The sequence below is a fragment of the Macaca nemestrina genome, chromosome 20 (genome assembly GCF_043159975.1).
Source record: "Macaca nemestrina isolate mMacNem1 chromosome 20, mMacNem.hap1, whole genome shotgun sequence".
Taxonomy (NCBI): Eukaryota; Metazoa; Chordata; class Mammalia; order Primates; family Cercopithecidae; genus Macaca; species Macaca nemestrina.
In genome coordinates this window covers 8230998-8255530 of record NC_092144.1, presented here as the reverse complement: position 1 = coordinate 8255530, position 24533 = coordinate 8230998, and positions in this window count along the sequence as shown.

Below are 24533 nucleotides of genomic sequence, written 5' to 3'. Positions count from 1 at the left end.
CTTGTGGCTTTCCCTCCAGGGGTGTCCCAGCACCTGTGTCTGCCAAGGGAGCAGGTGCTGTGGGCTGCCCCAGACTCAGAGACAACACTGGAGAGCAAACAGCCCCACCAGGAGGGTACAGGGGGAGGGGGACCTGCTTGTCCAGCCCCCGGGAGCCCAGCAAGTGGGGTCTGAGCTGGCCACAGCTAGAGTCTCTCATTCCAACCCCCTAAGACCTTTCTAGAAAGATCCAGGGGCAAAGGGAAAGAGACTCTGTCCTTCTTTACATCTGAGGACACTCTCCTGCTCAAACACCCTCTATGGCTCCCCATTGCCTTTCAGATTTTCCAATTCCTGGCCCTGAACTATTCTCGGACAAAGCCTCTCTGTCCAGCCTCTGCATCAGGGGAAACTGAGGCATGGAGTAATTAAGTGGTATGCCCCCAGGAAGAAGTGGAGCTAAGTACTACATGAATTTTCTAATGAAAGGGCATTCCAGGCAGAGGGGGCAGCAAAGGCCCAGAGGTAAGCGTCATCATGAACCTGTCCTGGGAACCCAACAGGAAGTGGAGGAAGGTGGTCAGAACTGCTGATAGGAAAATTTCTAGAAGTGGCTGCGGGGTTGACTGGACTCCAGGGGCAGAGTGGGAGCCTTGCGATGAGGGAGGAGGCAGAGCCACGCTGCAGATTGGAAGAGAAGACGTGAGATGCGACCCTGAGGCGGGGCTGGACTTGAGATTCGCCCTGCGGAGTCGCTGAGCGAGCCTAGGCTTGGGAACAGCGGCGCCTGGTGGGCGCTGTGTGGAACTTCACCCCCCTTCATTGGTTGATTCAACAGATGTTTCTTTCTTTTTCTTTTTCTTTTTTTCTTTTTTATTCTTCTCTCTTTTTTAATAAATATTTCTGTGGCAGGACTCGCTTTCTCTGTCACCCAGGCTGGAGTGCAGTGGCGCCAACACAGCTCACTGCAGCCTCGACCTCCTGGGCTCAAGAGATCCTCCCACATCAGCCTCCCTAGTAACTGGGATTACAGATGCGTGCCACAACGCCTGGCTAATTTTCTGGTTTGTAGAGATGGGGTCTCGCCATGTTGCCCAGGCTGGTCTCGAACTCCTGGGCTCAAACAGTCCTCCCGCCTTGGCCTCCCAAAGTGCTGGGATTACAGGCATGTGCCACCATGGCCAGCCATAAATATTTTTTTTAATTTCAATAGCTTTTGGGGTAAAAGTGGTTTTCTTTTTTTGTTTTTAGTTTGTTTGTTTGTTTGTTTGTTTTCAGATGGAGTTTCACTCTTGTTGCCCAGGCTGGAGTGCAATGGGACGACCTCAGCTCACTGCAACCTCTACCACCCAGGTTCAAGCAATTCTCCTGCCTCAGCCTCCAGATAAGCTGGGACTACAGGCACTTGCCACCGTGCTCAGCTAATTATTTTGTGTTTTTAGTAGAAACGGGGTTTCACCATGCTGGCCAGGCTGGTCTCAAACCCCTGACCTCAGGTGATCCACCTGCTTTGACCTCCCAAAGTGCTGGGATTACAAGCGTGAGCCACCACGCCTGGCCTGGTTTTGATTACATGGATGAATTGTTTAGCGGTGAAGTCTGAGATGTTGGTGCACCCGTCACCTGGAAATGTACACTGTACCCCATATGTAACCTTTTATCCCTCATCCCCCTCCCAACCTTTCCCACCCCAAGGGCCTGAAGTCCATGATATCATTCTATGTGTTTGCATCCTCATAGCTTAGCTCCCACTTACAAGTGAGAACACATGATATTTGGTTTTCCATTCCAGAATTACTTCACTTAGAATAATGGCCCCTAGTTCCACCCAAATTGCTGTAAAAAAAACATTATTTCACTTTTTTCATGGCTGAATAATATTCCATGATGTATATATACCACGTTTTCTTTATCCACTCATTGATTGATGGGCACACCGGTTAGTTCCATATCTTTGCAATTGTGAGTTGTGCTGCACAAAACACATGCGTACAGGTGAACATTTATCTCGAGCAGTGTTCCTGGAGTATTTGACACCAGCTGGGATCATTTTTCAATTTCTCCTCTCTATGAAATAGGCTCATCTTCAGCAATAATCATGAAATAAATGCAGGTCAGGTGCAGTAGCTCACGCCTGTAATCCCAGCACTTTGGGAGGATGAGGCAGGCAGATCAACTGAGATCAGGAGTTCGAGACCAGACTGGCCAACATGGCGAAACCCTGTCTCTACTAAAAATGCAAAGATTAGCTGGGTGTGGTGGTGCATGCCTATAATCCCAGCTACTCAGGAGGCTGAGGCAGGAGAATCACTTGAACCCAGGAGGCAGAGGTTGCAGTGAGCCAAGATCATGCCATTGCACTCCAGCCTGGGCAACAGAGCAAAACCCTGCCAAGAAGAAAGAAAAGAAAAGAAAAGAAAAGAAAAGAAAAGAAAAGAAAAGAAAAGAAAAGAAAAGAAAAGAAAAGAAAGGAGGGAGGGAGGGAAAGAAGGAAGGAAGGAAAGGGAAGGGAAGGGAAGAAGGGAAGGAAGGAAGAAAGAAAAGAAAGAAAGGAAAGAAAGGAAAGAAAGAAAGGAAAGAAAGAAAGAGAAAGAAAGAAAGAAAAAGAAAGAAAGAAAGAAAGAAAGAAAGAAAGAAAGAAAGAAAGAAAGAAAGAAAGAAAGAAAGAAAGAAAGAAAGAAAGAAAGAAAGAAAGAAAATGCAGACACTGAAAATTTGGTTAATGTCCGATATAATCATATTTTATGTAAATAATTGTCCGGTAACTAAGGGAACTTTAATAAAACCGAAATATCTGCAAGCAGTGCAATTCCAGCGAGTCATTAAATCAATGGTGTAAAGAATGATGTAAAATAACGTAACATTTTATTTTCTTGCCTCATTCTTTTTAACGTGAAAACAATGAACAAATTTTAAAGCGTAAGTTTCCATTTTAAAGATATCAGTCGAATTCAGCACTAGAGTTAATGTATGAACTAAAATTTACACTTGCAAACAAATATACATAACGGTTTGCAGTTTCAATACAAATAAAATCTCCCAGTGGTCACAGTAAAGTCATTCACAGAATCGAAGTCATTCAAGTTCTGTGTTTTCATCTTTAAATCATCTTTTATTATTTCTTTCTAATCTAAATTCAGGAAGATGTAGATGTATTATACTATCATGAGGTTTAGAGACACTCAAGCCATTCCAAACACAAACCATTGTGTTTCTCCAAATGAAAGTAGATAGTTGAATGATGGTTGCCAGAGGCCAGGAAGGGTAGTGAGGAGGAAGAGGGAGAAGGGATGTTTAATGGGTCCAAAATACAGTTAGAGGCCGGGCACAGTGGTTCACACCTGTGATCCCAGCACTTCAGGAGGCTGGAGAGGGAGGATCACTCGAGGCCAGGAGTTCGAGACCAGCCTGGGAAACATAGTGAGACCCCCATCTCTATTAAGAGTTTAAAAATTAGCCAGGCATGGGGGCACATTCCTGTGGTCCCAGCTACTCAGGAGGCTGAGGTAGGAGGATGGCTTGAGCCCAGGAATTTAAAGCTGGAATGAGCTGTGATCTCCCCACTGCACTCCAGCCTGGGCAACAGAGTGAGACCCTGTCTCTAAAGAAAGAAAAAAGTTAGATAGAAGAAATAATACCTAGTGTTCCGTAGCACAATAGGGCACCCATGGTTAACGATAACTTATCGAAGGCAGGGCATGGTGGCTCACGCCTGTAATCTCAGCACTTTGGGAGGCTGAAGCAAGTGTATCACTTGAGGTCAGGAGTTTGAGACCAGCCTGGCCGACATGGTGAAGCCCCGTCTCTACTAAAAATACAAAAATTATCCAGGCATAGTGGTGGGCACCTGTAATCCCAGCTACTCAGGAGGCTGAGGCAGGAGAATCGCTTGAACCCGGGAGTCGGAGGTTGCAGTGAGTTGAAATTGAACCACTGTACTCCAGCCTAGGCAACAGAGCGAGATTCCATCTAAGGGGAAAAAAAAAAAAAAAAGCTTATTATATATTTTGAAATAATTAAACAAGTGTAATTGAAAAGTTCCTAATACAAAGAAATGTTTGGGGTAACGGATGTCCCAGTTACGCTGATTTGACCATGACACATTGTATGTTTGTATCAAAATATCGCATATGTCCCATAAATATGTACACCTATTATGGTTCCACAATAACTAAAAATAAATTTTAAAAAAAAAGAAAGTGAATAATTGAATCCACTTTTGTCTGGACTGCCCCTGTACATGGGAAGTTCTCTGAATTAATTTCCATGGAGAACACAAAGTTCACGAAGAATAAATGATTAAAATGCGCTGAGTCGAAGTTTACAAATATATTACGAAACCTCAAAATAAATAAGTACATAAATCATGAAAATAAACTGTAACTAGAGAAATCCAAGTAAATTCTGTACTGTAAGGAATCAGTCATATTCTATCAGCATCAATGTCCTGATCATTTTTTTAACATGAGTTTCCTTTTATTTCTATTTTTTCAATTTTTCTTTTTTTTTTTTTTTTTTGAGATGGAGTCTGGCTCCTCGCCCAGGCTGGAGTGCAGTGGCGCAATCTCGGCTCACTGCAAGCTCCGCCTCCCGGGTTCACACAGTTCTCCTGCCTCAGCCTCCCGCTGGCTGGGACTACAGGCACCCGCCACCAAGCCCGGCTGATTTTTTTGTATTTTTTAAGTAGAGATGGGGTTTCGCCGTGTTAGCCAGGATGGTCTCGATCTCCTGACCTCGTGATCCACCCGCCTTGGCCTTCCAAAGTGCTGGGATTACAGGCGTGAGCCACCGCGTCCGGCCTTTTTTTTTTTTTTTTTTTTTTTTTGAGACGGAATCTCGCTCCATCTCGCAGGCCGGAGTGCGGTGGTTCAATCTCCGCTCACTGCAACCTCCACCTCCTGGGTTCAAGCGATTCTCCTGCCTCAGCCTCCCCAGTAGCTGGGATTACAGGAGCCTGCCACTACACCCAGCTAATTTTTGTATCTTTAATAGAGACGGGGTTTTGCCATGTTGGCCAGGCTGGTCTCAAACTCCTGACCTCAGAAGATCCAACTGCCTCGGCCTCCCAAAGTGCTGGGATTACAGGCCTGAGCCACCGCGCGCGGCCTCTATTAATTTCTTTATACCCCTCCTTGCAGGGCTAACTCACTCATGCAATGTGTTGATCTTGATACTGGACTGTGGTCATGTAAGATCTTGTTAGAGGAAGCTGGGTGCAGGGGACATGAGAGCTCTGTGCTATTTTTGCAACTTCTTGTAAGTCTTAAACTATTTCAAAATGTAAAAGTTATCAAAACAAACAACCACAAAGAAAAAAAAAAAAACTCAGCTGTAAGCACAGCAATTTTTTGAAACCAATTTTTTTTTTTTTTTTTTTTTTTTTTTTTTTTTTTTGAGACGAAGTCTTGCTCAGTCAGCTAGGCTGGAGCGCAGTGGCATGATCTTGGCTCACTGCAACCTCCACCTCCCGGGTTCAAGCCATTCTCCTGCTTCAGCCTCCCAAGTAGCTGGGATTACAGGTGCCCACCACCACGCCGGCTGATTTTTGTATTTTTAGTAGAGACAGGGTTTCACCACATTAGGCAGACTGGTGTTGAACTCCTGACCTCAGGTGATCCGCCCTTCTCAGCCTCCCAAAGTGCTGGAATTACAGGCATGAGCTACCACGCCAGGCCAAAAGATTTTTTTTTTTTCAGGGTATTTTATTACTAACATTCTTTAGAATTGTGGGCATATGTGAATGACAAAAGCAGACTGCCTTCTGGTGATTTTTATTCTTGCTTTTCAATTCTCTGCAGACAATGTTGTGAGGCAACCTGCTTTCCCCATCCTGCCCAGGGACTGATCTGGGCCAAGAAGACACAAAGTACCCATACAGCACAGTGGGCAAGACAGGCACTCATGGAAAAATTATGCTTTGAAAATGCTTAATTAGGCCGGACACGGTGGCTCACGCCTGTAATCCCAGCACTTTGGGAGGCCAAGGCAGGTGGATCGCCTGAGGTCAGGAGTTCAAGACCAGCCTGGCCAACATGGTGAAATCCCGTCTCTACTGAAAATACAAAAAATTAGCCAGGCATGGTGGCACGTACCTGTAATCCCAGCTACTCAGGAGGCTGAGGTAGAAGAATCGCTTGAACCTGGGAGGTGGAGGTTGCAGTGAGCCAAGATCACACCACAGCACTCCAGCCTGGGAGACAGAGCGAGACTTTCTCTCCAAAAATATATATTGCTTAATTGCTGGGTGTGGTGGCTCACCCCTGTAATCCCAGCACTTTGGGAGGCCAATGTGGGAGGATTGCTTGAACCCAGGAGTTCAACACCAGCCTGGGCAATGTGGCAAGACCCCATCTCTCCAAAAAAAAAAAAGCAAAAGTCAGCCAGGTGTGGCGGTGCCTGCCTGTGGTCCCAGCCACTCAGCAGACTGAGGTGGAAGGATCACTTGAGCCCAGGAGTCTGAGGCGGCAGTGAACCATGATCATGCCACGGCATTCCAGCCTGGGCGACACAGCAAGATCATGTCTCAAAACTAAATAAATAACAATACATAAAAATGCTTAATTATAGGGTGAGATAAGGGCCTTGAAAGAAAAGACAAAGGCTTCCTGAAATCACAATTTTACTTTTTTTTACATCTGCCTTTTTTTTTTTTTTTTAAGGCAGAATCTCGCTCTGTTGCCCAGACTGGAGTGCAATGACACGGTCTTGACTCACTGCAACCTCCACCTCCCAGGTTCAAACCATTCTCCTGTCCTCAGTCTCCCAAGTAGCTGGGATTACAGGCGTGTACCACCACGCCTGGCTAGTTTTGGGTTTTTTGTTTGTTTGTTTGTTTGTTTGTTTGATTGATTTGTATTTTTAACAGGGACGGGGTTTCACCATGTTGGCCAGGCTGGTCTTGAACCCCTGACCTCAGGTGATCTGCCCACCTCAGCCTCCCAAAGCGCTGGGATTACAGGCGTGAACCACCGCGCCCAGCCACGTCTGCCTTTTTTATTGCAGTAATATATACATAATATAAAACTGACCGTTTTAATCATTTCTCAGCATCCGTACAGTTCAGTGGCATTAAGCACACTCCCGTTGTGCAACCATCACCACCATCTGCCTCCAGAACGCCTCGTCTTGCAAAACCAAAACAGCACACCCATTAAACCCTAATTTCCCATTCTTTACTTCCCTTTATGTCTTTTTTTTTTTTTTTTTAAGTTCCAGGGTACATGTGCGTGACATGCAGGTTTGTGACATAAGTAACCGTGTGTCATGGGGGTTTGCTGCACCTGTCAACCCATCGCCTAGGTATTAAGCCCGGCATGCATTCCCTATTTTTCCTGATGTTCTCCCCTCCCCTGCCCTCCCGCAACAGGTCCCAGTTTGTGTGTGTGTGTGTGTGTGTGTGTGTGTGTGTGTGTGTGTGTGTGTGTGATGTTCCCCTCCCTGTGTCCATGTGTTCTCATTGTTCAGTGCCCACTTACAAGTGAGAACATGCAGTATTTGGTTTTCTGTTCCTGGTTTAACTTGCTGAGAATGATGGCTTCCAGCTCTATCCACGTCCCTACAAAGAACATGATCTCATTCTTTTTTTTTTTTTTTTTTTTTTTTTGAGACGGAGTTTCCCTCTTGTCCCGTGCAGGCTGGAGTGCAGTGGTGCAATCTCGGCTCACTGCAACCTCCACCTCCCCAGTTCAAGTGATTCTCCGGCCTCAGTCTGCTGAGTAGCTGGGATTACAGGCGCCCACCACCACACCTGGCTAATTTTTGTATTTTTAGTAGATTTCAACATGTGGTTTCAACATGTGGGCCAGGCTGGCCTCAAACTCCTGACCTCAGGTGATCCACCCACCTTGGCCTCCCAAAATGCTGGGATTACAAGTGTGAGCCACTGCACCCGGCGGATCTCATTCTTTTTTATGGCTGCATAGTATTCTATGGTGTGTATGTACCACATTTTCTTTATCCAATCTATCAGTGATGGGCATTTGGGTGGATTCCATGTCTTTGCTATTGTGAATTGTGTACCAATCCTTCCCTTTACACTACTGTTATTAGCTGCCTGCATGACTAAGAGTCCAGCATTATTCTAATCACATTCCACATGATAGCCTCCTCTGATCCTCACCCAAACCTATGAGGCAGGTACTATTAACATCCTGTTTCACAGATGAGGTAACTGAGGCACAGAAAGGTCAAGGTTTCCGCCCAAGGTTACACAGCAAGGCAATGATGGAATCAGATTTGAACTGGGGCCAGCTGCCTCAGGGCCTGTGTTCTTCCTGCCTGGTTTTTCCTGGCCTAGATCAGGGTCAGGAGGAAGGCCATGAGGGGTCACTTCTCTGAGGATAGACATTTGCTATGGCTTTAGGAGGAGCAGCAGAGGAAGGGCATTTTAGACAGAGGGAACAGCACAGGCAAAGGTCCTGAGGTGTTTGGCAAATTGGAGGGACAAAGAGGAGCTTGGTTAGGGCTGAGTGACATGAGGACAGCAGTGGGAGACAGGACAGGAAATGACAGAGGTAACTGCATTGTGCAGGGCTTGCTGGCCACAGCAGGGATTGTGGTCTTTAGCCCAGGGGCCTCAGGGAGCCACTGACGGTTCTAGGCAAAGGAAGAGTGGCTCTTATTTCCTCTCTCCAGTTGTGCAGCCTCTGGCATTACCGGGAAGCAGTCAGAACTCCTTTGGGTGTAAAAACAGAAGCCCATAGCAGAACTGAACACAAGGTGAGGGGTCCAGGCATCCTAGTTCTGGCCACCCCAGCTGTGTGGCCTTGGACAAATTGCTTTACTTCTCTGTGCCCCAGCTTCCTCATCTATGCAACAGAGATTAATACAAGTTAAGTGGTTAGACTGGGTGCAGTGCCTGTAATCCCAGCACTTTGGGAGGCCGAAGTGGGCAGATCACTACAGGTCAGGAGTTCGAGACCTATCGGGGGAACCAGCCCCCAATATTTCAACATAGGTTCTTTTCTATTTTCCCTAAGTGTCAACCAGTATGAGAAATAAAGAGAAAGAGTACAAAACAGAGAAATTTTGCAGCTGGGTCTCCAGGGGTGACATCACATGTCAGCAGGTTCTGTGATGCTCCCGAGCTGCAAACCCAGGAAGTTTTTATTAGTAATTTTCAAAGGGGAGGCAGTGTATGAATAGGGTGTGGGTCACAGAGACCACATGCTTCAAAGGCAATAAAATATCACAAGCAAATGGGGGCAGAGTGAGATCATAAGTCCAGGGCAAAATTAGAATTGTTGATGAGGTTTCACATCCCACTGTGCATGTACTGTCAATGATAAACATCTTAACAGGAAACAGGGTTCAAGAGCAGACAACTCGTCTGACTAGAATTTTGCCAGGCTGGAATTTCCCAATCCTAGCAAGCCTGGGGGCACTGCAGGAGACCAGAGTTTATTTCATCCCTTATCTACCACTGCATAAGACGACACTCCCAGAGCAGCCATTTTGGAGACCTCCCCCTGGGAATGCATTCTTTTCCCAGGGCTGTTCCTTGCTGAGAAAAAGAATTCAGCGATATTTCTCCTATTTGCTTTTGCAAGAAGAGAAATATGACTCTGTTCTGCCCAGCCACGCAGGCAGTCAGACCTTATGGTTATCTCTCTTATTCCCTGAAAATCGCTGTTATCCTCTTCTTTTAGGATGCCCAGATTTCATATTGTTTAAACACACATGTTTTACAAACAATCTGTACAGATAACGCAATCTTCACAGGGTCCTGAGGTGACATACATCCTCAGCTTACAAAGATGACGGGATTCAGAGATTAAAGTAAAGACAGGCATAGGAAATTATAAGAGTATTGATTGGGGAAGTGATAAATGTAAATGAAATCTTCACAATTTATGTTCAGAGATTGCAGTAAAGACAGGCGTAAGAAATTATCAAAGTATTAATTTGGGGAACTAATAAAATGTCCATGAAATCTTCACAATGTATGTTCTTCTGCCGTGGCTTCAGCCAGTCCCTCCATTCAGGGTCCCTGACTTCCCGCAACAGAGACCAGCCTAGCCAACATGGTGAAACCCCATCTCTACTAAAAGTATAAAACTTAGTTGAGTGTGGTGGCACATGCCTGTAATCCCAGCTACTCAGGAGGCTGAGGCAGGAGAATCACTTGAACCCAGGAGGCAGAGGTTGTAGTGAGCCAAGATTGCGCCACTGGACTCCAGCCTGAGCAACACAGCAAGAGTCCATCCTCCCAAAAAAAGAAAAAATGTAAGGGTCTGACAGTAGGAGCTACACAATGTCACATATTATTTAGGTTGGTATAAAAATAACTATGGTTTTGCAGTTACTTTTAATGGCAAAAACCACAATTACTTTTGCACCAACTTAATATCATCTTCATTTTCACAGTAAATATGGACCCACATAACTGAAAATCTCACTGTTTCAGGTGAGGCTTCATCCAGGCACCCACTAGACCTCACCAAGGCTCTCATGCCTTTCCTCTGCCATCACTGGCTGCCCAGGGTTTATGTTCAGGCTCCACATGGCAGCTAAGGCCCCAATCCTTCCCCAGTAGTCTACAAAGCAGTCACCGCCATTTCTCCCATTCTCCTACCCACACCCTTTAGGGCCAGCTCAGGGGTCTCTTTCAGTTGCTCCCAAGAAAGAAAAAGGGAAATGTACTTTCCCAGAATCCCCAACAAGTGTCCTTGCCTCTCATTGGCTCTGGTTGTGTTACACACTCACTCCTGAGCCAATCACTGTAACTGAAAGATGAGGTGTTGGCTGGAAGCTGGGGTTTGCAGCCAATCACAGCTGAGGCTGGGGACAACATGATCAGAAAAAGTAATGCAGGAGCCAGACACTGTGGCTCATGCCTATAATCCCAGCACTTTGGGAGGCCTAGGCAGGAGGATTAGCTTACAGCCAGGAGGTGAAGACCAGCCTGGGCAACACGGCTAGACCACCATATCTTAAAAAAAAAAAAAAAAAAAAAAATTCACCCAGATGTGGTGGTGGAAACATAAGGTCCCAGCTATTCGGGAGGCTGAGGTGGGAGGATCACTTGAGCCCAGGAGTTTGAGGCTGCAGTGAGCTATGATGGTGCCACTGCACTCCTGCCTGGGTGACAGAGGAGACCCTGTCTCTAAAAATAAAATAGAATTAAGGAAATTGTATCGCATACAGTGAGATAATTGATAAGTAAGAAAATGGAAAGTTGGCCAGGTGCAGTGGCTCACGCCTATAATCCCAGCACTTTGGGAGGCCAAGGCAGGTTGATCGCCTGAGGTCAGGAGTTCAAGACCAGCCTGACCAACATGGTGAAACCCTGTCTCTACTAAAAATACAAAATTAGCCAGGCATGGTGGCATTTGCCTGTCATCCCAGCTACTCAGGAGGCTGAGGCAGGAGGATCCTCTGAACCAGGGAGGCAGAGGTTGTGGTGAGCCAAGATCACACCATTGCACTCCAGCCTGGGCAACAAGAGCGAAACTCAGTCTCAAAAAAAAAAAAAAAGTCATCTGGCTGGACATGGTGGCTTAAGCGTGTAATCTCAGCACTTAAGGAGGCCAAGGCAGGAGGATCGTTTGAGCCCAGGAGTTCAAGACCAGTCTGGGCAACATGGTGAGACCCCCATCTCTACAAAAAAAAAAAAAAAAATTTAATAACCTGCCATGGTAGCATACACTTGTGGTCCCAGCTACTTGGGAGGCTGAGGCAGAAGGATCTCTTGAGCACGGGAGGTTGAGGCTGCAGTGAGCCATCGTCTCCACTGCAGTCAGCCTGGGCAACAGACTTCAAAGTGGTCGCAGAGACTGACTTTAATAGAATGAGACTCTTGACTGACCTCTGCTGGAAATTAGTTGAAATACATGTGCAAGTTGACCCTATTACAGGCTGTGGTGGCTCATGCCTGTAATCCCAGCAATTTCGGAGACTGAGGTGGGTGGATCATTTGAGGTCAGGAGTTGGATACCAGCCTGGCCAACATGGTGAAACTCCATCTCTACTAAAAATACAAAAGTTAGTTGGGCATGGTAGCAAGCGCCTGTAATCCCAGCTACTTGGGAGACTGAGGCATGAGAGAGTCACTTGAACCCAGGAAGTGGAGGCTGCAGTGAGCCAAGACCGTACCACTGCACTCCTGCCTGGATGACAGAGCAGGACTCCATCTCAATCAATCAATCAATCAATGCCGTATCTCCAAATTCAGTCACGCTGGGGCTTGGGGCTTCAATACATGCATTTAGGGGTGGAACAATTCAATCCATAATGCGGGAAGGCGGTGTTGGGAGAATGCAAATGGCTGAGAAAGAGAACCCCGCAATAAACAAAGAAATGGAAATGTCCTGTGAATTAGTCAGAGTTCTCCTGAGAAACAAAATCAATAGGTGATCAGAAAGATGGAGAGAGAGAGACAGCAACAGAAAGAGACAGAGATCTAGCGTGAGATTTATTATAAGGAATATATAACTACAGGGCTCATGTGATCATGGAGGCTGAGACATCCTATGACCTGCTTTCTGCAAGCTGAAGGCCCAGGAAGATTCGTGGTACGGTTCAAAGGTTGGAGAGCCTGAGAGCCAATGATGCATATTCCAAGACAGGTCTGAAGGCCTGAGATTCAGGAGCATCAGGGGTAGAAGATCAATGCCCCTACTCAACAGTTTGACACAGAGAGAATTCAACCTTCCTCTCTGCCTTTTTGTTCTATTCTGGCCCTCAATAGGTTGGATGAGGTCCGCCCACGCTGGGGAGCACCATCTGCTTTTCTCAGTCCACCAATGCAAATGCTAATCTCTCTCAGAAACACCCCCCCAGATACACTCAGAAATAATGTTTAACCCAGATATCTGGGTGTCTTATGGCCCAGTCAAGTTGACACATAAAATTAACCATCACATCCCGTAGAGAGGAAGTCATTTTCCATCATAAGACTGGTGCGCTAGCCTGGAAGTTATGGTCTCTACTTATAAACTCTCTTCTTTTGAGAGGTGAAAACACATGAAAACACGTCTTCAGAGTCAAAAGTCCTTAGCCGGGTGCGATGGCTCAGGCCTGTGATCCCAGCACTTTGGGAGGCTCATGCAGGAAGATCACTTGAGCCCAGGAGTTTGAGACCAGCCTGGGCAACACAGCGAGACCCCATTTCTTCAAAAACTTTTAAAATTAGCCAGGTGTGGTGGTGTGTGCCTGTGGGTCCAACTACTCAAGAAGCTGAGGTGGGGGGGGGATAGCTTGAGCCTAGGAGGCTGAGGCTGCAGTAAACTATGATCACAACACTGCACTCCAGGGTTCTCTATCTCAAAAAAAAAAAAAATTTTAGGAGCCAAAATGCTTTAAGTTGAAACTTATGACTCAACACCCAGTCACTTACCAGCAAACGTATGGCGACCAGGGAGTGGGAAGAACAGCCCCAATATTTAAAATATTTGTCATTTCCTCCAATCAAGAGATAGATTCTGTCTCTTTACTTCCTGAGTCTGGGTTTGACCATATGGCTTGTTTTAGCCAATGAGACATTACCAAACGTGACACAAGGGGAAGTACTTGCACATTAGGGCTATCTTCTCTGCTTTTCCTAGCAACTCTGCAACCACCATGGAAATGAGCTTGAGCAAGCCCACTGGAGAGGCCACATGGAGGAGAACGAAGGCACCCAGCAAACAGCCTGCCAATGGACTCATGAGTGAAGCAATCCAAGATAGTCAGCCCCAGCCAACCCACCAGCTAACTGTAGCCACATGAGTGGGCCCAAGCAAGACCGACAGAAGAACCGCCTGCCTGAACTCAGCCCACGTTGTGAACCCACAGAATCAAGGGTTAATAAGTGACTATGGTAGCAATCCATAGGGTAGTTTGTTACACAGCAAAGGCTAACAGATACAATGTGTGAACACTCTCTTTGGAAAGAGACACAGCCACTAATTCCCCAACAATAACCACACAGGCAAAGACATGCGTGTGATCACCATGTTTCAGTGCTACAAACCCTGCTTTATGCATCACAGATCCACTAGGTGGCAGGAGTTCTTTGGTTCAAACTTTGACATTTGCTACAGGCTAACGAATCAACTTGGGTCTACACTTAAAAAAGAAAAAAGAAAAAAGAGAACAGTGATAAAAATAAGAGCCATAGGCCAGGCATGGTGGCTTCACACCTGTAACCCCAGCACTTTGGGAGGCTAAGGCAGGAAGATCACTTGAGCCCAGAAGTTCAAGATCAGCGTGGCCAACATAGCAAGACCCTGTCTCTACAAAAAACATAAAATGTAAAAAAAAAAAAAAAAAAAAAACTAACTGGGCATGATGGTGCACATCTGTGGTCCCAGCTACTTAGGAAACTGAGATGGAAGGATGGCTTGAGCCTGGGAGTTTGAGGATGCAGTGAGCTGTGATTGCACCACTGCACTCCAGCAGCCTGGGCAACAGAGTGAGACTCTCTCAAAAAATATATATATGATTTATTTAGGCATTAGTTCTAAATGCTTCACATATGTGATCCTCATAGCATCCCTACTGAGTAAGTGCTATTATTATCCTGGCTTTGCAGATAGAGAAACTGAGGCACGGAGAGAAGACATCTCAGCTGACAAGTGAACTCACATCTAGTTCTTACTCTGACACCAAGGTCTGTCATGAAGTGTCTGCATAACCCTGAGCAAGTCTTTAATGCTCTTTTGACTCAGTTTCCCCATGTGTAAAATAAGAGAACCAAGCTAGATCAGAGGTTATTAACCCAGAATTGGAATGGACTCTGTGGATAAAATTTTGGAGCACCATGATGCCATATAACTATCTGCAAAATCTTTTTGGGTAAATATATTTAGAGTGGGGGGAATGGTGGCAATGGGCCAGCAGTGGTCTTTAGATTTAGGTGAATTCCTAAACAAGTCTGTGGTCCGGAAACATTTAAGAAACACTGGAGAGGCCAGCCATGATGGCTCACGCCTGTGATCTCAGCACTTCGGGAGGCTGAGGTGAGTGGATTGCTTGAGCCCAGGAGTCCAAGACCAGCCTGAGCAACATAATGAGACCCCATCTCTACAAAAAAATACAAACATTAGTGGGGCATGGTGGTGCATGACTGTACTCCCAGGTACTCGCGAGGCTGAGGTGTGAGGATCACTTGAGTCTGGGAAGTCAAGGTTGTGGTGAGCCATGAGAAAGAAACACTGGAGAATATGCTCTCAAAGGCCCGTTCCAGGGGTCAAGCTTCTATTCAAGTGAACACCAATGCTACAATTACAAAGACACAGAAACCAAGCAAACCTTGCAGAGAACAGTCTTAGCTACAATTCGGTCCATATTACCGAGGCATTGAACTGCAGTCAAGATTAAGTGCAACCGTGGTCTTCTTCCAGGCCTGAGTGATATGCATCTTTCCAATACTATCTGCACCCTTGTCTCAGAACTAAACCAGTTCTGGGCTTATCCCATACAGCATGACCTGCCCAAGGAGGTTCTCCTCACCCCTGCCCCATGCAAGGTGCTGTTGCTATAACTTTGACCTCTGGTCCTTGAATATCCACACCCTGAGAAAGCAGCTAATGATTACAGAAACTGTGAGAAGAATTCACAACAGATTCTGTTGCCAACGCTTGCCTAATTTTCCAGAAGTCTGGTGCAACGTGGCTGCTTCTGGTCTCTTGAGGTTTGTCTGGGGATGGGTTGCTGTCTCTCATTGTGTCACCGTCTCAATTTTTCTGGACCGTGCAGGCTCTTACCCACCCGCAAGCAGCAGCATTCAAGGCAGCTTGACATCAAAGGCACCTCCTGCTGCTCGCAGCCATTGGCCCCGGGTGTCCTAAGTGAACCTCCCCTTCACACGACAGCCTGGTAAACTCCAAACCAGTCATCACGCTCTATGCTGTGTAATGCAAGAAGTGTGTAAACTTTTCCTGTTGGCAGTGGAATGCTTTGTCAAGCAACATCTTATGCAGAAGCTCAAGCAATGGTAAAAAAAAATAAAAATGAAAATAAAAATAAAATAAATAAAAAATAAAAAACTACAGCAGGATCAATAGGGTCTTGCTACATTGGCCAGACTGGGAGAGCACAGTATCTTGAGGGGGAACCTGCAGGCAATCCATGTGCAAGAGTGATCTGGGGAAAAACAAAGAACACAGGACGGGTTCACCCGCGAAGCACTGGCCCCAGGAAGGTGGGCGAGAGCAAGAGTTCAGCGGGCAGGAACTCTCGCCAAGACGCAACCATGAGAACAGAGGCCCTGGGGATTCACAGGCATCTCGCAGACAGCACCAGGCTTCCCACAGGTCGTGGGAGAGAGGCAGACGCCAAATCTCTGAGGCTCTATTGACCCCAGCTGACATCTGGGTAACATCTGTTACACAAAAGAGCCGGGACCCAGCCAAAACGCGGCAACCCCAGTAGGGCTTTTAAACACCCGGCAGGGATTTTTAAATGGTGTTAGATTCTCTCACAACAAACTCACTAATGGCCACCTGGCTCAGCTGCCGCCCAGACACACCCAACACACACACGCCCACCACACATAAAAATAATCTTTACCCCATGTGTGTGTGGTATACGCCACACAGTGGGTTATCACTTTACACGTATTAATTCATGTCGTCCTTCCAACAAATCCTTCGGGTAGGTGCTATTATCATCCACCCAGCAGCCAGAGGGGACTCCCTCAACTCAACACATCCCAGGGTAAAAGCGTCAGTACTTTCTGCAACTCTTTTTTCTTCTTCTTCTTCTTCTTTTAATTTTCTTTAGAGACAGGGTCTGGCTCTGTGACCCAGGCTGGACTGCAGTGGTGCGATCATAGCTCACTACAGCCTCGAACTCCTGAGTTCAAGTGATCTTCCCACCTCAGCCTCCTGCATAGCTGGGACTACAGGTACATGCTACCAAGCTTGGTTAATCATCGTGTTTTGTTTTGTTTGTTTTGTTTTTGTAGAGGCGGGGGTCTTACTGTGTTGCCCAAGCTGGTCTCAAACTTCTGGGCTCAAATGATCCTCCTGCCTCAGCCTCCCAAAGTGTGGGGATTACAGGTGTGAGCCACCATGCCTGGCCTGCCATGCCTGTAACTCTTGAGATCTTGCAAGCTCTCCTTCCCCACAACAGCCACTATCACTTCCCTGCCTTTCCCCTCCTTCCTCTCACCCCTTCTATCACTCTGCTCCAGCCACATGGACCTCGTCGCTGTTCCTTTAACAGCCAAGTAGGCCAGGCGTGGTGGCTGACACCTGTAATTCCACCACTTTGGGAGGCCGAGGCGGGCAGATCACTTGAGGCCAGGAGTTCGAGACCAGCCCAGCCAACATGGTGAAACCCTGTCTCTATTACAAATACAAAAAATTAGCTGGGCATGGTGGCGTGCGCCTGTAATCCCAGCTATTCGGAGACTGAGGCAGGAGGATCCCTTGAACCTGGGAGGCAGAGGTTGCAGTGAGCCAAGATCGCACCACTGCACTCCAGTCTGGGCGACAGAGCGAGATTCCGTCTCCAGGAAAAAAAAAAAAAAGCAACGGCCAAGTAAATTCCTGCTTCAGGGCCTTTGCACTTGCTTTTCTCTCTGTCAGAAAGACTATCCCCTCCCCTCCATCCCCCTAGAAGCACTGCCCTCTCCTCACCTTTCCCGGCAGTGGGCGGGGCGGGGGAGGGCCCTACCTCTAAAGCTGCAACCTCCTCCCCGTGTACACAAACGCAGCCCTACCACCCTCTGACATATGCAGACTTGACCAACTCTTCATCTATATTTCTGCCTGCCTGGCCCACCAGGGCAGGCATTTGTGTGTGTTTTGTTTGCCGCTGCAACCCCCAGCGCTTGGAATGAAGCCTGGCACACAGGAGGTGTTCGTTCCATAAATATTTGTTGAATGAATGAATCCACACTGAAAGAGGAAACGGGCAGGAGAGAAGTTGGGCAATTTGCCCAAGGCCCCACAGTCCTTAAGTGTCAGAAGCAAGACAGGAGCCCCCACATTTCAAGTGCACAGGCTTCCTAACCACCGTGTGAGGTTTTTCCCCGGGGAGCATCCCTTCACACGCCCACAAATACACACAGCGGCTGACACACGTGCACACTCATGAAGGCACGTGTAAATTCCACCGCCAACAGGATAAGTGTGCGCAATTCTAGCATCGCACAGCATACAGTGTGATGCCTGGCTTAGCGTTTACCGCGAAATGGCAATGAGTTCATTGTAGAATCTAGGGGTGGGTGTGCCGGTGCACAATTCTTTCCATTTTTCTGTGTGTTGGAAAGATTTTCTAATGTTGAGAAAATTTGACTTCCCATAGCAGTTACTGATCTTTTCTCTATTAAGGTGGTCCAGCAAGGTCATGCTGGCACCAACCTGTGTTGGGGAAAGGTGGACTACAAGGAGGCCCTTTTTTTTTTTTTTTTTTTTTTTTTTTTTTGAGACAGAGTCTTGAATCTTGCTATTGTCGCCCAGGCTGCAGTGCCATGGCGCAATCTCGGCTCACTGCAACCTCCGCCTCCCTGGTTCAGGTGATTCTCCTGCCTCAGCCTCCCGGGTAGTTAGGATTACAGGCATCTGCCACCACGCCCGGCTAATTTTTTGTATTTTTAGTACAGACAGAGTTTCACCATGTTGGTCAGGCTGGTCTCGAACTCCTGACCTCAGGTGATCCACACGCCTCAGCCTCCCAAAGTGCTGGGATTATAGGCATGAGGCACCGCGCCTGGCCAGTATTCTGTATTTCTATTGAGGTTGTAGTTATATGGTTATGTGGTTTGTCAAATACCACAGAACTGTATACTAATATGTATGGGTTTTACTGTCACTAAATTACACTCTTTTTTTTTGAGATCGGGTCTTGGCTAACATGCAGTGGGGCCATCTTGGTTTGATGCAGCCTCAACCTCCTGGATTCAAGAGATCCTCCCACCTTAGCCTCCCAGTTAGCTGGAACTACAAGTGCATACCACTATGCCCAGCTAATTTTCTGGGGTTTTTTTTTTGTTGTTGTTGTTGTTGTTGTTGTTTTTGTAGAGACCAGGTCTCACTGTGTTGCCCAGGCTGGTCTCCAACTCCTGAGCTCAAGTGATCTGCCCATCTCAGCCTCCCAAAGTGCTGGGACTACAGGCCTGAGCCACCACACCTGGTCAGTAAATTACACTTTAATTTTTACTTAAATGAAAGGAAGAAACATTATAATAACAAGGCCCAGCATTTTGGTAGGCTGAGGCAAGAGGATTACTTGAGGCCAGGAATTTGAGACAGATCGCAACTCTACAAAAGATAAAAATTAGCTGGGTGTGATGGCATGCGCCTATAGTTCCAGCTACTCAGGAGGCTGATGTGGGAGAATTACTCGAGCCCAGGAATTCAAGGCTGCGGTGAGCTAGGATTGCACCACTGCAATCCAGCCTGGGCAACAGACTGAAACCCTGACTCAAGAAGAAAACCAAAGAGGCCAGGCGGGTGGCTCACGCCTGTAATCCCAACACTTTGGAAGACCAAGGGGATGGATCACTTGAAGCCAGGGGTTCAAGACAAGCCTGGCCAACATGGTGAAACCCCTTCTCTACCAAAGATACAAAAATTAGTCGGGCATGATAGCACACACCTGTAGTCCCAGCTACTCAGGAGGCTGAAGCACGAGAATCGCTTGAGCCCGGCAGGTGGAGGTTGCAATGTGCTGAGGTGGCGCCACTGTACTGCAACCTGGGTGACAGAGCGAGACTCTATCTCAAAAAAACAAAACAAAAAAAAAAAAAAAGGGAAGGAAGGAAGGAGGAAAGGAGGAAGAAGGGAAGGAGGGAAGAAGGGAAGGAAGGAAGGAGGGAAGGAAGGAAGGAGGGAAGGAAGGAAGGAGGGAAGAAGGGAAGGAGGGAAGGAGGGAGGGAGGGAAGGAAGGAGGAAAGGAGGGAGGGAGGGAAGGAAGGAAGGAGGAAGAAGGGAAGGAGAGAAGAAGGGAAGGAAGGAAGGAGGGAAGGAAGAAAGGAGGGAAGAAGGGAAGGAGGGAAGGAGGGAAGGAGGGAGGGAAGGAAGGAGGGAAGGAGGGAGGGAAGGAAGGAAGGAGGGAGGGAAAGAGGGAAGGAGGGAGGGAGGGAGGGAAGGAAGGAGGGAAGGAGGGAAGGAGGGAGGGAAGGAAGGAAGGAGAGAAGGAGGGAGGGAGGGAAGGAGGGAAGGAGGGAGGGAAGGAAGGAGGGAGAGAAGGAGGGAGGGAGGGAAGGACGGAGGGAGGGAAGGAGGGAGGGAGGGAAGGAGGGAGGGAGGGAAGGAAGGAAGGAGGGAAGGAGGGAGGGAGGGAAGGAAGGAAGAGGGAAGGAGGGAAGGAGGGAGGGAGGGAAGGAAGGAAGGTAGGAAGGAAGGAGGGAAGGAAGGAAGGAAGAGGGAAGGAGGGAAGGAGGGAGGGAGGGAAGGAGGGAGGGAAGGAGGGAAGGAGGGAGGGAGGGAAGGAGGGAAAGAGGGAAGGAGGGAAGGAGGGAAGGAGGGAGGGAGGGAGGGAAGGAAGGAAGGAGAGAAGGAAGAAAGGAGGGAGGGAAGAAAGGCGAAAAGTTATACTAATGATAGCTGAGGAAGAAAGAAACAGCTATATTCCCCAAATCCACTTCCTCCCCTTCCACAACCTTCCGTCGGGCCTTGACATCTGTCTCTCCCTCCCCAGGACCCTGCTCCCTTGACCAGGAGGCGGCGGGTCTTGTCCCGGGACAAGAGCTGAGTTGGGCATAGCTAAGCTGGTCTTCAGAGAAACAGGAAACCATCCTCAGGGTGGTTGGAGGGCCCCTCCCACGGCAGCTGCAGGTGCACTTCCAACAGCCAGAGGTGGAGGAGGGTAGAGAGAGGGGAAGGAGCTGCCCTCAGAGCCTAGGCAAGAGCCCAAGGTCAAGGTGTCAAGTTCAAGGTCAAGACACCTTCCCCATGCATCCTCAGCTTAGCCGCAGCTTCCCTATCTCACTGCCAATAACGCCAACTTTTACTGGAAAGGAGTCCCGATCCAGACCCAAAAAGAGGGTTCTTAGGTCTCACGCAAGAAAGAATTCAGGGTGAGTCCACAGAGTAAAGTGAAAGCAAACTTATCAAGGAAGTAAAGGAGGCCGGTCGCAGTGGCTTCCGCCTATAATCCCAGCACTTTGGGAGGCTGAGGTGGGTGGATCGCCTGAGGTCAGGAGTCCAAGACCAGTCTGGCCAACATGGTAAAACCCCGTCTCGACTGAAAATACAAAAAATTAGCTGGGCATGGTGGTGCATACCTATAATCTCAACTAGTCAGGAGACTGAGGCAGGAGAATCCCTTGAACCCAGGAGGCAGAGGGTGCAGTGAGCCAAGATCTCACCACTGCACTCCAGCCTGAGTGACAGAGCAAGGCTGTGTCTCAAAAAAAAAAGAAAAAGAAAAAAGGCCAGTGCAGTGGTTCACACCTGTAATCACAGCACTTTGGGAGGCTGAGGCGGGCAGATCACCTGAGGTCAGGAGTTTGAGATCCACCTGGACAACATGGTGAAACCCTGTCTCTACTAAAAATACAAAAATTAGCTGGGCGTGGTGGTGGGTGCCTGTAATCCCAGCTACTCGGGAGGCTGAGGCTGAAGAATTGCTTGAACCTGGGAGGCGGAAGTTGTAGTGAGCCGAGGTCGTGCCACTGCACTCCAGCCTGAGTGACAGAGTGAGATTCCGTCTCAAAAAAAACAAAAAGGAATAAAAGAATGGTTACTCCACAGACAGAGAAGCCCTGAGGGCTGCTGGTTGCCCATTTTTATGGTTATTTCTTGATGATGCGCTATACAAGGGGTGATTATTCATGCCTCCCCTTTTTAGAGCATAGAGGGTGACTTCCTGATGTTGCCATGGCGTTTGTAAACTGTCGTGCCGCTGGTGGGATTGTAGCAGTGAGGACAACCAGAGGTCACTCATGTCATCATCTTGGTCTTGGTGGGTTTGGGACAGCTTCTTTACTGCAACTGGTTTTATCAGCGAGGTCTTCATGACCTGTATCTTGTGCCGACCTCCCCTCTCATCCTGTGGCTTAGAATGCCTTAACTGTCTGGGAGTGCAGCCCAGTAGGTCTCAGGCCCATTGTACCCAGCCCTTATTCAAGATGGAGTCACTCTGGTTCGCATGCCTCTGACAAAACAACGGTAATAATAACTCCCCCACCACCACCACACACACACACACACACACACTGCATGGCAGGGCAGTCAGCCCTGAACCTGCCTCCCTCTGGCTCTTCTAGAACATCCCCAGTAATAAAACACAAGGGTGGCCAGGTGCAGTGGCTCACGCCTGTAATCCCAGCACTTTGAGAGGCCAAGGCAGGTGGATCACCTGAGGTCAGGAGTTCAAGACCAGCCTGAACAATATGGTGAAACCCCATCTCTACTAAAAGTACAAAAATTAGCCGAGCATGGCAGCAGGCACCTGTAATCCCAGCTACTGGGGAGGCTGAGGCGAAAGAATTGCTTGAACCCGGGAGGCAGAGGTTGCGGTGAGCCGAGATCGAGCCACTGCACTCCAGCCTGGGCAACAAGAGCGAAACCCCATCTCCAAGAAACGAACAAAACACACGCATACACGCAAGGGTGAGGACTGGAGTGACCGAGCCCCCCGAGTCCCCATCACTAGAGATGCTTCCAGAGGCCAACGGGTGTAGACAGAGGAGGCAGAAAAGTGAAAGACCAGGAGGCTGAGAGGCTGGAGCCACCGCAGAAAGGGGCTGGACATGAAGGCCTGGCGGCTGGACGGAGGGGAAGCCAGGCCAGCCCGGCCTGTTTACTTTCAGAAGAACAGGGCCAATCTGCGGCCTCCCACTGTGACCCTGGAAGAGGGGGAAGAAGGGGCCAAGACTCAGATGTTTGTCTACTGAGCTAATCCCTGGGCTTTGTCCCAGGGGACTCCGCCGCCTTCCCAGAAGACACGCCTGCTCCAGACCCCCCAGAGATCAAGGGCCAGGCAGAGGCAGAACAGTTCAGAACCCTGCCTCTCGGTTCGGTTCCCCTGTTCATCCCAAGCCCAGCCCCCAGCCCCGCCTGGGCTGACCCCCTCCAGCCTCCCCGTGAGCTCCTAATTTGGCCTGCCTAGAATTTGCAACCCCACTGGGCCACCCCAGAGAGAGCTGTGGGGTGCCAGCCTTGTTCTCAGTGCCCGGGTCCTGGGAGGGGAAGGCAGAGAGGGAGGAGCAGGAGGAAATCTTTGATGCCTAGCCAGAAGCGTCTGCCTGAAATTCCACCATTCAGGCACCCTCTTGGAGTTAAAGCAATGATTCCTATATCCCATCCAGAAACCCCGGTACCCCAAAATGCTACAGAAGAAAAAAATGTCAAGGGAGCAAGTAAGTTTTAGAGCGCTGCGCAAAGCACAGGTGTCTATTAAAGGCTCTGAAAAGATCCGCACGAAACGATCCTAGTCAGCTTTGCTTAATCCCCTCACTTGGCCACAGTTCCATGCAACATGACCCGAGCATCCAAGGCCCCAATTAAAGGCACATCATGAGATCCCAGAGGGGAGATGGAGGCAGTTAAGCTGCAGGGGGAATGAGCTGATCCAACTGGACCTGTGTGGGGGTGAGGGGAGCCCAACCCAGGACTACATGCCCTCCTGTGTCAGAGAACCAGAAATGTCCCACCGAAAGCATGGGAAGGAGGACTCAGCCTCTCGCCTTTACCACCTTGCTTCCTGCTCCTTGCTCCTCCTGGCTTTCCAGGCTTCCACCCAAGCCCTCAGGTTCCCCCAGAGCTGTGTTTCCCACTTCTAGTCCCCAGCCATGGCAGAGAACTCTGTGCCCACGAACAGGGCTATAATGGAGATATCCCAAGTATTGTCAACCAACAAAGTGCCGTGGAGGTGACATTATAAATATCAGTGATAGGCTGAGTGTGGTGGCTCACGCCTATAATTCCAGCACTTTGGGAGACCCAGGCAGGTAGATCATGAGCTCAGGAATTCAAGACCAGCCTGGCCAACATAGTGAAACTCGTCTCTACTAAAAAGACAAAGAATTAGCCAGGCATGGTGGCACGCACCTATAACCCCAGCTACTCAGGAGGCTGAGGCAGGAGAATCGCTTGAACCGGGGAGGCGGAGGTTGCAGTGAGCCGAGATCACGCCATTGCACTCCAGCCCGGGTGACAGTGCGAGACTCCAACTCAAAAATAAATAAATAAATAAATATCAGTGTCAGGAGTTTGAAGCTAGTGAATACAATGTTCATGGACACCATGAACACTCTCATAGGTTATTCCTGATGCCAGAAGGACACACCAGTGTGGATTTGAATTGTGCACCACTGAGCAATTGTGTGATCCTGGGGAGTGAGTTAAACTCACCAGACCTCATCTGGAGGTTTGTAGTGTTTTGTTACAGCAGTCCTAGGTAACTAACATACACTCTCTCCCTGTTTTCTTTTCTTTTTTTAATTTACTTTTATCTTTTTTTTTTTTTTTTTTTTTTTTTTTTTTTGAGATGGAGTCTCGCTCTGTCGCACAGGCTGGAGTGCAGTGGCACGATCTCGGCTCTGCAAGCTCCGCCTCCCAGGTTCACGCCATTCTCCTGCCTCAGCCTCCCACGTAGCTGGGACTACAGGTGCCCACCACTACGCCCGGCTAATTTTTTGTATTTTTTAGTAGAGACGGGGTTTCACCGTATTAGCC